The sequence below is a fragment of the Trachemys scripta genome, chromosome 1 (assembly GCF_013100865.1).
Source record: "Trachemys scripta elegans isolate TJP31775 chromosome 1, CAS_Tse_1.0, whole genome shotgun sequence".
NCBI classification, from domain to species: domain Eukaryota; kingdom Metazoa; phylum Chordata; order Testudines; family Emydidae; genus Trachemys; species Trachemys scripta.
This window is the reverse complement of record NC_048298.1, coordinates 88,848,785-88,860,811: the sequence shown is the minus strand read 5'-3', so window position 1 is coordinate 88,860,811 and position 12,027 is coordinate 88,848,785. Positions and strand designations below refer to the sequence as shown.

General features: G+C 47.6%; 1 protein-coding gene across 4 annotated transcripts in view; it reads left to right on the top strand.

Moving 5' to 3' along the window:
* CSDC2 (cold shock domain containing C2) overlaps positions 1 to 12,027 on the top strand; it is a 49,736-nt gene that overhangs the window by 30,611 nt on the left and 7,098 nt on the right. The window lies entirely within an intron of this gene.

Genomic DNA, 12,027 nt, shown 5'->3' with positions numbered 1-12,027 from the left:
GGGGCAGGAGTGGGGAGAGGGATCGGAGCTGTCGGGATAGGGAGCAGAGGGGTTTAGATGGGTCGGGAGTTCTGGGGGGGGCTGTCAGGGGGTGGGGAGTGGTTGGATGGGGCATGGGAGTCCCAGGGGTCTGTCTGGAGGTGGGGGTGTGGATAAGGGTTGGGGCAATCAGGGTACAGGTAGGGGGTAGAGTCCTAGGGGGGCAGTTAGGATGGGGGGAGGGTCTCAGGAGGGGGCAGTCAGGGGACAAGGAGTGGGGGGAGGGTTGGGGGTTCTGAGGGGGCGAAGTGGGAGGGGCAGGGGCGGGGCTAGGGCAGGATGGGGCGGGACTAGGGCAGGACAGGGGCGGGGCTCCTCCCGTCCTCTTTTTTGATTGCTGGATTATGGTAACCCTAAGTAAGATATTGTGCCCTGATAGCCCCAGGCCACGGGGCCTCTCGGATCTCTGTCCCAGTGGCTCCACCCCCACTTGGATTGGTGATGGCAGGAGGACCCCTACTCCCTTCCCAGAGAGACAGGGGCAGCAATATGGGGCCTCTTCTTCCCCACCCTTCAGAGAACAGCAGGGATTCTGTCTTCTCTGCCCTCTGGAGAAGCAGGGGTGGCAGACTGGGATCCCCCTAGTACTTAACTCAGCAAGTAGGATCTACCTGCTTGGGTGAAAGGGCAGGGCCCCTTACACTCTTCCCTGTCATACCCATAATCCCTTATTGGGGGTGATGTTAGCAGGGTTCTTCCAGAGCCAGATAAGAAGCCAGGGGCAGTTCACACCTCTCAGAGCCACTGTTCCAGGCTGGCTGCAGACTCCAGCAGATGGCTCTAGATTGCTAAATGTGACCCAAGCATAACCAACCATAAGGGCTAGAAACTCTTATTTACAAAAAGCTGCCCTGCTGATGTAATCATGTGACTCCAGAAACTGGGGGCCCTAGATGCACCTCTGTAGTGCTGCTGGCTTAATCCGGCTGTCGGGCTAAATCCAGATCTGATCCGGTTTCAGAACTGGTGTGCTCTTGGGTCTCTGTGTGTGTCCTGCAGCTCTTAGAATGGAGCGGGCCAGAGGAGGCTGTACAGCACCATTTTGTAGCAACTGCTGCTTCCCCATAGGGGAAAAGGAAGTGGAAATAGTCCCCTCTGCCGAATGTAGGAGCCAGAGGGCTCTGGTGCAATCTTTGGAGTGATGCTGCAAGAAGTTACCTAATCCTGACGTTTCATTTCAGTGGAAGTAGATGACATTCTACAAACGGTCAAAAAAGTCCCCCTCTTCCCCCCTCCCCCCCATGCTATAATGTGAGCCAGTCTGGTTCCAGTGAGAGGAGAATGGTTGGAGGCAGGAAAGGTGGATGGGGCTGGGAGAAGGGACAGGATAGCAAATTTGTGGCCATTTGGAACTTTGTTGTCTCTCTGCTGCACACTGACTAGGTGGAAGGGGTAGAGGGATAGCTAGGAAGCCAGGGAAGGACCCAAGGATGGTTTGAAGTGGTTAGGAACATGGCGAGGAAGCCACCAAAGAGGGTGGGAGTGATGATGAGTTGTGATCTCTGCCTGTCATAGCTGTGCTGGCAAAAGCCTCTCTTATCAATGTGGCTATACCAGTGAAAGCACAGCTTTGCCAGTACAGCGGCGCCCACGTTAGAAGCACTTTGCTGGTATATTGGGAAAGTGCTCCTAGCATAGACCAGGCCCACTTCCTAGAATGAGAGCAGCATGGCCTCAGTATTGAGGACCCAGGGAAGCTGAGTAAAGGGTTTGGGGGGATCACAAGTGGCAATGGCAGTTGTGCAGATGGGAAGTGGTTAAGGCATGGATACAGGTGTCGTCTGGGGCAGAGCCAGGATGAATGCTGGCAGCGTTCTGGGCTCAGCAACTTGCAGAGAAAACAAAACCTGTGGGAGGAGGGTGGGAGTCTGCTCGACTCGGCTTCTTTCTTCCTGAAACTGGAACTGACCTAGAAAACTTCCCCAAAGCCCTCCGCACCTTCTCTTTTCAGAGTGGAGGGGAGGGGACCTTCTTTATCCGTGCACCAAGGACTCTGTTCCTATCTCAGGAGGCTACGCACGAGTTTGGAACTGAATTTCAGATCTCTGGCTTTCCTGGGGTGTTAAATGAGCCCAGCTGGAGGTGGTGCTGGTGGTTTAATTACAAACTGGGGGCATGGAGCTCAGGTAGCCTTTCAAAGCTTCGTTCCCCAACACACGCAAACCGCATCTACCCATGAGCCCCACCAAGGCAGCGGGTATCTTTCTCTCACCCCTCCCCTGGACAAAAGTTACTTTTCCTTCTGGAACCTGACAGCATCACGTTCGCAGCCTCTGTACAACTGCCCTGCTTCCCATGCCCACAGCATGGTGCAAGTGCTTTGGAGGATAGGATTAACATTCAAAATGAACTGGACAAACTGGAGAAATGGTCTGGAGTAAATAGGATGAAATTCAATAAGGACAAATGCAAAGTACTTCACTTGGGAAGGAACAATCAGTTGTACACATTCAAAATGGGAAATGACTGCCTAGGAAGAAGTACTGTGGAAAGAGATCTGGGGGTCATAGTGGACCACGAGTCAACAGTGTTATACAGTTGCAAAAAAAGCAAACACCATTCTGGGATGTATTAGCAGGAGTGTTGTAAGAAAGATACGCGAAGTAATTCTTACGTTCAGTTGAGGCCTAATCAGAGTGGAGTTGGAGTATTGTGTCCAGTTCTGGGCGCCACATTTCAGGAAGGATGTGGACAAATTGGAGAAAGTCCAGAGAAGAGCAACAAAAATGATTAAAGGTCTAGAAAACATGACCTATGAGGGAAGATTGACAAAAAATTGGGTTTGTTTAGTCTGGAAAAGAAGACTGAGAGGGGACATGATAAGTTTTCAAGTATGTGTAAAGCTCTTACAAGGAAGAGAAAGGAAAAATTGTCCTATCCTCAGAAGTTAACCAGAACAAGAAGCAATGGGTTTAAATTGCAGCAAGGGAGGTTCAGGTTGGACATTAGGAAAAACTTCCTAACTGTCAGGGTGGTTAAGCATTGGAATAAATTGCCTAGGGAGGCTGTGGAATCTCCATCATTGGGGATTTTTAAGAGCAGGTTGAACAAACACCTGTCAGTTAATGGTCTAAATAATTAGTCCTGCCACAAGTGCAGGAGACTGGACTAGAAGACCTCTTGAGGTCCCTTCCAGTTCTATGATTCTATGTTGGACAGCTACTCACGTGGAGCATGTCCTGGAAATCCACTTACCCGCACTGCATGAGGGCATGGTCACTTTTATCCTAGCTGGTGCCAGTTAAGTTCTGTTTGGGATGACTTCAGGCATGTGATTAGATAAAGCTAATACATTCGTCTCTGGCATATCCATAGAGCTGCTACCTCTGAAGGGGTCTGCCGCACCAGAGGCCTAGGAGTCACTCATTCGCTGCTGCAGTGCAAAGGCCTTTGAACTGGACCATGGCAGCGGTTTAAATGCAGAGTCATAGAACAGTCTGAGGTGTGAAATAAACCCCAGCGCCAACTGCAACTACCATTGGGATTTGCCCAGGACACCCCTCCATTTGGGAAGTGGTGAGCTCTCCCCACATCTTAAAGTGAATGCAGCTTAAAAACAAAACAACCCCCAAAGTGATGCATCCACAACAGCTGCCTCCTGGTGACATCACATATACACATCAAATAGAGGCCACTGAATTGCCCAACAGGATAGCAATGTACAAAAAATAACCTCTCTAAATGCCTCTTGCGCCATCAGAGCTAGCATTACTGTGCAACTGGGCCAAGTGCCAAAAACAGTTGAGATCACACTCACATGGTGACTTCAAAATGAGTAAACAACTAGCTCTGGGATTCTGATAATGCAGGGGTGGGCAAACTTTTTGGCCTGAGGGCCACATCTGGGTATGGAAATTGTATGACAGGCCATGAAGGCTCACAAAATTGGGGTTTGGAGTGTGGGAGGGGGTGAGGGCTCCGGCTGGGGGCTCTGGGGTGGGTTTGGGGTGCAGGAGGGTGCTCTGGGCTGGGACCGAGGGATTCAGAGGGGGATCAGGGCTGGGGCCAGGGGTTGGGGTGCAGGAGTGCATCGGGATGCAGGCACAGGTGCCAGCTTCTCATGGCGCCAGTGGGTGATCGTGCGCCACCCCCGGCCCTGCCCTGCCCTGCCCTGACTCCACCCCTGTCCCGCCCCCATTCCAACCCCTTCCCCAAACCCTGCCCTAATCCCGCTCCCTCCCTGCCCCTATTGGACCTCTCCCCAAATACCCATCCCGGCCCTGCCTCATCCCCTGAGTGCGCCGTGCTCCCCCTCCTTCCAGGCTTGTCACGTGAAACAGCTGTTTTGCAGTGGCAAGCGGTGGGAGTGAGGGGGGGAAAAAAGCAGCCACATGTCGTGCTCAGGAGGGGAGGAGGAGGCAGAGGTGGAAGTGAGCTGGGGTAGGGGGGTGCAGTGGGGAGCCAGCCCCGGAGCACCCATGGAGTCGGCACCTATGGGCCCAGGCTCTGGGCAGCGCTTAGCTCAAACAGCTCCCAGAAGCAGCGGCATATCCCTGCCCCTCCGGCTCCTATGCAGAGGCGCGGCCAAGCGGCTCTGCACGCTGCCCTATCTGCAGGCGCCGCCCCTGCAGCTCCCATTGGCTGTGGTTCCCAGCCAATGGGAGCTGTGGGAGCAGCGCTTGGGTCCAGGGCAGCATACAGAGCCCCCTGGCTGCCCCTACACATAGTAGCCAGAGGGGGGACATGCCGCTGCTTCTGGGAGCCATGCGGAATGAGGCAAGCCCCAGACCCTGCTCCCCAGCAGGAGCTCGAGGGCTAGATTAAAACATCTGGGGGGCTGAAAGCGGCCCCCGGGCCATAGTTTGCCCACCCCTGTGATAATGGCTCTGATTCTGATTTCAGCTGAGGCCAGATCGCCCACAACAGTATCTGATTTCTCATTCTTAGTGTAAAGTCCGGCACCTGAGTGTTGCCAACTCTTGCAATTTAATTGCTTGTCTCTCTGAATTTGCTGTCTGTCTTAAAGCCCTAGCTTTGTTACGTGAGACTTTCTAGCCTTCGTGGCAGCAGATAGAAGCTTGAGAACATGAACCCTAAAGGTTCTAAAAACAGAAGGTCCTCTCCCACCCTCAATTTTTAAACATCTCATATTATGCCAATCTCACAATTCCTGATTTTTGAATGTGTGGGGTTGGCATTCCTGCATATATAGAATCATAGAACTGGAAGGGACCTTGAGAGGCCATCTAGTCCAGTCCCCTGCACTCAAGGGAGGACTAAGTATTATCTAGACCATTCCTGACAGGTGTTTGTCCAACCTGCTCTTAAAGATCCCCAATGACGGAGATTTCACAACCTCCCTAGGCAATTTATTCCAGTGCTTAACCATCCTGACAGTAAGGAAGTTTTTCCTAGTGTCAAACCTAAACCGCCCTTGCTGCAATTTAAGCCCATTGCTTCTTGTGCTATCCTCAGAGGTTAAGAAGAACAATTTTTCTCCCTCCTCCTGGTAACAACCTTTTATGTATTTGAAAACTGTTATCATGTCCCCTCTCTGTCTTGTCTTCTCTTCTCCAGACTAAACAAACCCAATTTTTTTCAATCTTCCCTCATAGGTCACGTTTTCTAGACCTTTCATCATTTTTGTTGCTCTTCCCTGGACTTTCTCCAATTTGTCCACATCTTTCCTGAAATGTGGCACCCAGAACTGGCCACAATACGCCAGTTGAGGCCTAATCAGTGCAGAGTAGAGCGGAAGAATTACTTCTCGTGTCTTACTTACAATACTCCTGCTAATATATCCCAGAATGATGTTTGTTTTTTGTTTTTTGTTTTGCAACAGCGTTGCACTGTTGACTCATATTTAGCTTGTGGTCCTCTTTGACCCCCAGATCCCTTTCCGCAGTACTCCTTCCTAGGCAGTCATTTCCCATTTTGTATGTGTGCAACTGATTGTTCTTTCCTAAATGGAGTACTTTGCATTTGTCCTTATCGAATTTCATCCTATTTACTTCAGACCGTTTCTCCAGTTTGTCCAGATCCTACGTCTTTCTGAAGAGCCACCTGACATCAGCAGGCACAGAGGAGCTTAAAATCTGCATGGAAACCTTTACAATGGGAAACTAGAGAGAGAAACTACTTCTTCCATCCGTGCAAGGTGGATTGGGAAACAAACTCTGTGCTCCCAAAAAAGGGCATCCGGGTGTTGAGTCAACTCTCAATATCCACTTCTGCTCTGTGGTTCAAATCAAAATTAATTGTTAGCGTTAGCGTTATGTTAGTATCTAGTGCCCTGATTGAGATGGGGGGGCTCAGTTGTGCTAGACACTGTACAGCAGCACAGAGTCCTTGTCCTGAAGAATTTACAATGTAAATGGCTGAGGCAAAGGGTAGGAGGGGAAATGGAGGCACAGGGAGGTTAAGCGACAGGCAGGTCAATGTGCTATTGCCAAGTCCCAGGACAAGCACAACTTTTCTAAAGCAATAAACTGATGGGTTTCTTTAAAAGTTGGACTCTCTCTGGCTCAGTGAAGATGTTATGTGCGTGGGCAGGCCAGGCTGAGTGGGGAGTCTGGTGAATAGTCACTCTGCAGCACATTTCCCTCAAAAAGGCATAGAATCACAGAAATGTAGGGCTGGAAGGGACCTTGAAAGGTCATCTAGTCCAGCGCCCTGCGCTGAGGCAGCACCAAGGATATCTAGATCACCCCGCCAGGTGTCTGCCCAGCCTGTTCTTAAACCCCTCCAGTGATGGGGGTTCCACAACTGCATTGTGACTTTCTATTGCCTGAGTATCCTTGAGGGGTCCCTCCAGGGCTTTCCAGCATCTGGAAAGTGTCTGGGTAAGCCCCTGGTAGAAGAGGAAGGATGGGGCACGGGTACCTCAGCTTACAGAACCATCACTAGATACTGTTCTAGCTCTTTTTCTTTCTGGTGTGGGGAAAAAATAACTTGAGATGATTAGCTTAGCTATAGGAGATTAAGTGGGAAGGCAACGGAAATGGAGAAGACCGTTAAAAGAAAGAGGTGGTGACAACAATGTAATCGACGTCAATTCCAGTTTGTGAGGCACAGCGTGAATCTGGGATGACAAGACAAAAACGGAGACGAGTCTATTCAATAGAACAGCTTCCATGGGGTTCACTTTCCTTTGGCTAATTTTGAGTTGGCCCATTCTACATGTCTTGATGTTCACAAAGCTTACGGAGATGGGTTGGGAGGGAGGATAAGGGTTTGTTTCCTCCAACGGCAGATACATTTCTGAATGCTAGTATAGAAACTCTTATTCGTATTCCAGTAGCACCTAGATCCCAGCAGAGACTGGGGGGTAGAGGGACATTGTGTCCATACTGACCTCTCAAATCTACTCGTGGGATTTAGAAAACAATGGGAGAGAGTTTCAAAAGGGCCAAAGAGATTTGGATACTCAACACCCACTGAAAACCAATGGGAGTTGTGCTCCTTAGGCTAGGTCTTCACTAGAAAAGGTGTGTTGGTATCTCCTGGGGTAGATGCAGCTTAAATTGGCAAAGGAGTGTTTTTGCCAGCAGAACTTATACTGGTTCCCAAAGCAAAATAAGCTACACTGATAAAAGTAGTTTGTGGTGTGTTGGAATGTAATAACAATGGAAAATGTCAGAATAACTGGCTCCAATGGAATTATTTAATCAAAGATTCATACAGCACCACACAGGATACAGAAAGAAAACATGTCTTCCCACACCCTGTAGATGGTGTGGAGAAGGTAGTTTGGGCCCTTCCTCTGTACCTGCTAGAATGCTGGCAGTGTTCATTCCCAATCTAACTCCCCAAACCTCTGTCCCTTTATATGGTGTGAGACAAAGAAATGCCTTTTTGGAGGGAAAAATACTTTCCATGATTAGTTTCACCCTGTTTTGCTTTTGATACCTTATCTTACCTATTTACTTATGGCATTTCTGTCATGGCTGTCCCAGGTTCCATGACTGAGTTAGACTAAAGGGCTTTCTGATCTGGTCACACTGGTCTACAATTTTTGAGAAGTTGTCTGCTTCAGAGATAAAATGTGCTATTTATTATGTATTTTGATGTGCTGAAGTCAAATATGACAATTAAAACAACTGGCTACTGTTTCTAAGATATTTACGTTTTTACATTTTATGTCTATGTATATTGTGTAGATAGTAGAGTTTTAATCATAAATTGTAAACCTAGGTCTTTTCATGTGTTTATGGTTGCTTTACATGATAATATTTCACCTGTCCTGTTTATGTAACACTTTAAAAATCAGCAAAAGGGTTATATAAATAAAATGTATTATGAAACAAAAGGCAAAAAACTATTATGTACATAGTTTAGTCCTATTCAGTGTCTACTCGGCGCTTCTTGGCTTGTCTCTTGTATTCATTAAATGGAGCATCTCTTGTCACTGTCCAGCAATAGTCTGCAAGCATTGATGGGCTCCATTTGCCCTGATAGCGTTTCTCCACTGTTGCAATGTCCTGGTGAAATCGCTCGTCGCTCACTGCTCCGCCGTTCGGTGGAAAAAAATCTAGATGAGCGTGCAAAAAATGTATCTTTAGTGACATGTTGCAACCAAGGCTTTTGTATGCCTTGAGGAGGTTTTCCACCAACAACCTGTAGTTGTCTGCCTTGTTGTTTCCGAGAAAATTTATTGCCACTACCTGGAAGGCTTTCCATGCCGTCTTTTCCTTGCCACGCAGTGCATGGGCAAATGCATCATCTCGAAGAAGTTCACGAATCTGAGGACCAACAGAGACATCTTCCTTTATCTTAGCTTCACTTAACCTTGGACATTTTCCACGGAGGTACTTGAAAGTTGCTTGTGTTTTGTCAATGGCCTTGACAAAGTTCTTCATCAGACCCAGCTTGATGTATAAGGGTGGTAACAAAATCTTCCTTGATTCAACAAGTGGTGGATGCTGAACACTTTTCCTCCCAGGCTCCAATGACTGTCGGAGTGGCCAGTCTTTCTTGATGTAGTGGGAATCTCTTGCACAACTATCCCATTCGCAGAGAAAACAGCAGTACTTTGTATATCCAGTCTGCAGATCAAGCAAGAGAGCAACAACCTTCAAATCGCCACAAAGCTGCCACTGGTGTTGGTCATAGTTTATGCACCTCAAAAGTTGTTTCATGTTGTCATAGGTTTCCTTCATATGGACTGCATGACCAACTGGAATTGATGACAAAACATTGCCATTATGCAGTAAAACAGCTTTAAGACTCGTCTTCGATGAATCAATGAACAGTCTCCACTCATCTGGAGTGTGAACGATGTTGAGGGCTGCCATCACACCATCGATGTTGTTGCAGGCTACAAGATCACCTTCCATGAAGAAGAATGGGACAAGATCCTTTTGACGGTCACAGAACATGGAAACCCTAACATCACCTGCCAGGAGATTCCACTGCTGTAGTCTGGAGCCCAAGAGCTCTGCCTTACTCTTGGGTAGTTCCAAATCCCTGACAAGGTCATTCAGTTCACCTTGTCTTATGAGGTGTGGTTCAGAGGAGGAGGATGGGAGAAAATGGGGGTCCTGTGACATTGATGGTTCAGGACCAGAAGTTTCATCCTCTTACTCTTCCTCCTCTGACTCAAGTGAGAATGATTCTGGTGCATCAGGAACCGGCAGTCCTTCTCCGTGGGATACTGGGCATATAGCTGATGGAATATTTGGATAATGCACAATCCACTTTTTCTTCTTTGGCACACCTTTCCCAACTGGAGGCACCATGCAGAAGTAACAATTGCTGGTATGATCTGTTGGCTCTCTCCAAATCATTGGCACTGCAAAAGGCATAGATTTCCTTTTCCCGTTCAATCACTGGCGAAGATTTGTTGCACAAGTGTTGCAGCATATGTGTGGGGCCCACCTCTTGTCCTGATCTCCAATTTTGCAGCCAAAATAAAGGTGATAGGCTTTCTTAACCATAGTGGTTATACTGCGCTTTTGTGATGCAAAAGTCACTTCACCACAAACATAGCAGAAGTTATCTGCACTGTTCACACAAGTACGAGGCATCTCTGCGCACTTTGGCTAAACAGAAATGTGTCCCTTTGCAAAATCAAACACTGACAAATAAGAGAGCACGACACTGTATGATTTCTAGAGCTGATATAGGGCAATTTGTTCAGCAGAGTGATGTAAGCTTCGTTATGATTGCATTATCCATGACTTCTAGGAATAACATGATGCAATTCATATCATGTATGACGCAATACCAGCTTCAGATTGCATCATTCATTGTTTTGCCTAAAAAGCAAGTACTGTCCAAACCCAGTCATAGATTTATTCATAGATCCAGTCAAAGATGTATTTTAGTTATTTCTGGTTTAAATTGAGATCCCTTCCCTTTATAACTCACTTATCCTCCGCCATTCCCAAGTCAAGGATCGTATATACTGACCCAATAGCATATCTTGAAAACTAGAGCCAATCAACAATTTTAAGCATCATTTTCATTCTCAGTGACCCAGAATTAGTTAAGTTTGACTACATTTATTTCAGAAGCATTTTGGCTGTAGAGCAGTGTCATTATTACTGACATTTATGGTAGCTGGCAGTTCTTAATGAGTTAAAAACACCTTTCAGTGGGTCATTATTTCACCCCTTACAGAAAACATTTGCAATCACAAGTACCTCTTATTGCTCAGAGAACATAATTAGATCATAAGCATTCCTTACAAATTACCCAGTCTTATTTATTATAACATACTTCTGTAAGTACCTTTCATTAGTTTTGAGGGGTTCCTTCCCTGGGTGTCTGGCTATATTAGTAAGGTCAGGGTAAAAGATTATACACATTCCATTACTGAATTCAGTGTTTCCTTCACCCATTAGGTTCAATTGAAGGACCAAGTACTTTTCCATTTCAGTAGATATAAGGCACTAAATATTTTGATTCACGACATAAAAAGGACTTTGGTTAGCATATAACAATGATGAGAGTTTAACACTATAAATCATAAAGCTAATATTTACTACCAACTTTTATGCTGGTACAACCACTGCTACACTAGGCCTTTTGCTGGTATAGAAATGTCACACAAAAATCCAACCCCAACTGAATTTACTATACCTGCAAAAGTTTCTAGCATAGCCCTGCCCTAAACCACATGTGAAAAGTCCCACCCCATATGTCTAACCAGTGGGAGTTACCAGTAGCTCTGTTCTATAGGATGAAATTTTCAAAGCCTGCTATGGGATTTAGCTGCACAGCTCACATTCATTGCAATGGAGGTAGTGGAGCTAAATCCTCCTAAATTCACTAGGCAAGTTGTCGGGAAAATTCCTCCCCAGCCCCTACATAGAGAATATCTGAAGGTTCCTTCAAGCAGAAGTAACAAGGTTTTGATCCCTCCTGCAGCTCTGACTCTCAGCAGTAAAGGGATTGGAGACGGGTCCCTCAAGATGACAGCAAAGTCAATAAAATTGAGTCAAATGGGCAGCCAGCGGCAGTTCTTGCAGCTCTATCTAGCCTAGTCGCTTTCTGGATGGGGCCCATCTCTTCAAGGACATGGGTCCCTGCAGCAGCAGCCACAGATGGATATTTTCTAACCACAAGAGGGGGAAGGGGGGAGAGATTACCTTGATTTCCCCCCACACACACCTTGGTTTACAAACTGTACCCAGTGCTTAAGTGATCTGACAAACGTATGTAGGGGGTCTCATCACCCCCATATGTGTCCATTCACCTGCCCAGCAAGTGATTCTGGCCCCACCAATTCTGTCCCCAGCCTCACCTCTGCTCCTCCTGCAGCTCCTGGGGTTCTTTATCTCCTTTCCCAGGCCAGTGAGGGGTGGGAACAGGGTCCCCTCTGCCCCTTCCCAGGCTGGATGCTGCAGGGAGGGAGGGGGGTGGAGCCATGACCGTCCTATTGCTCACAGGAGGAGAGGAGGATTTGGGACTACCCAGAGCTGATGGCTGCTTTCCACTTTCTCCTTTGCCCTCCCCTCTTGTGAGAACAGTGTGGGTTCCAGAGGGAAGGGACGATATTGGGGGGGGGGGGTGATGAGTGGGTTGTGCCTGCATCTGTGGGGGTGT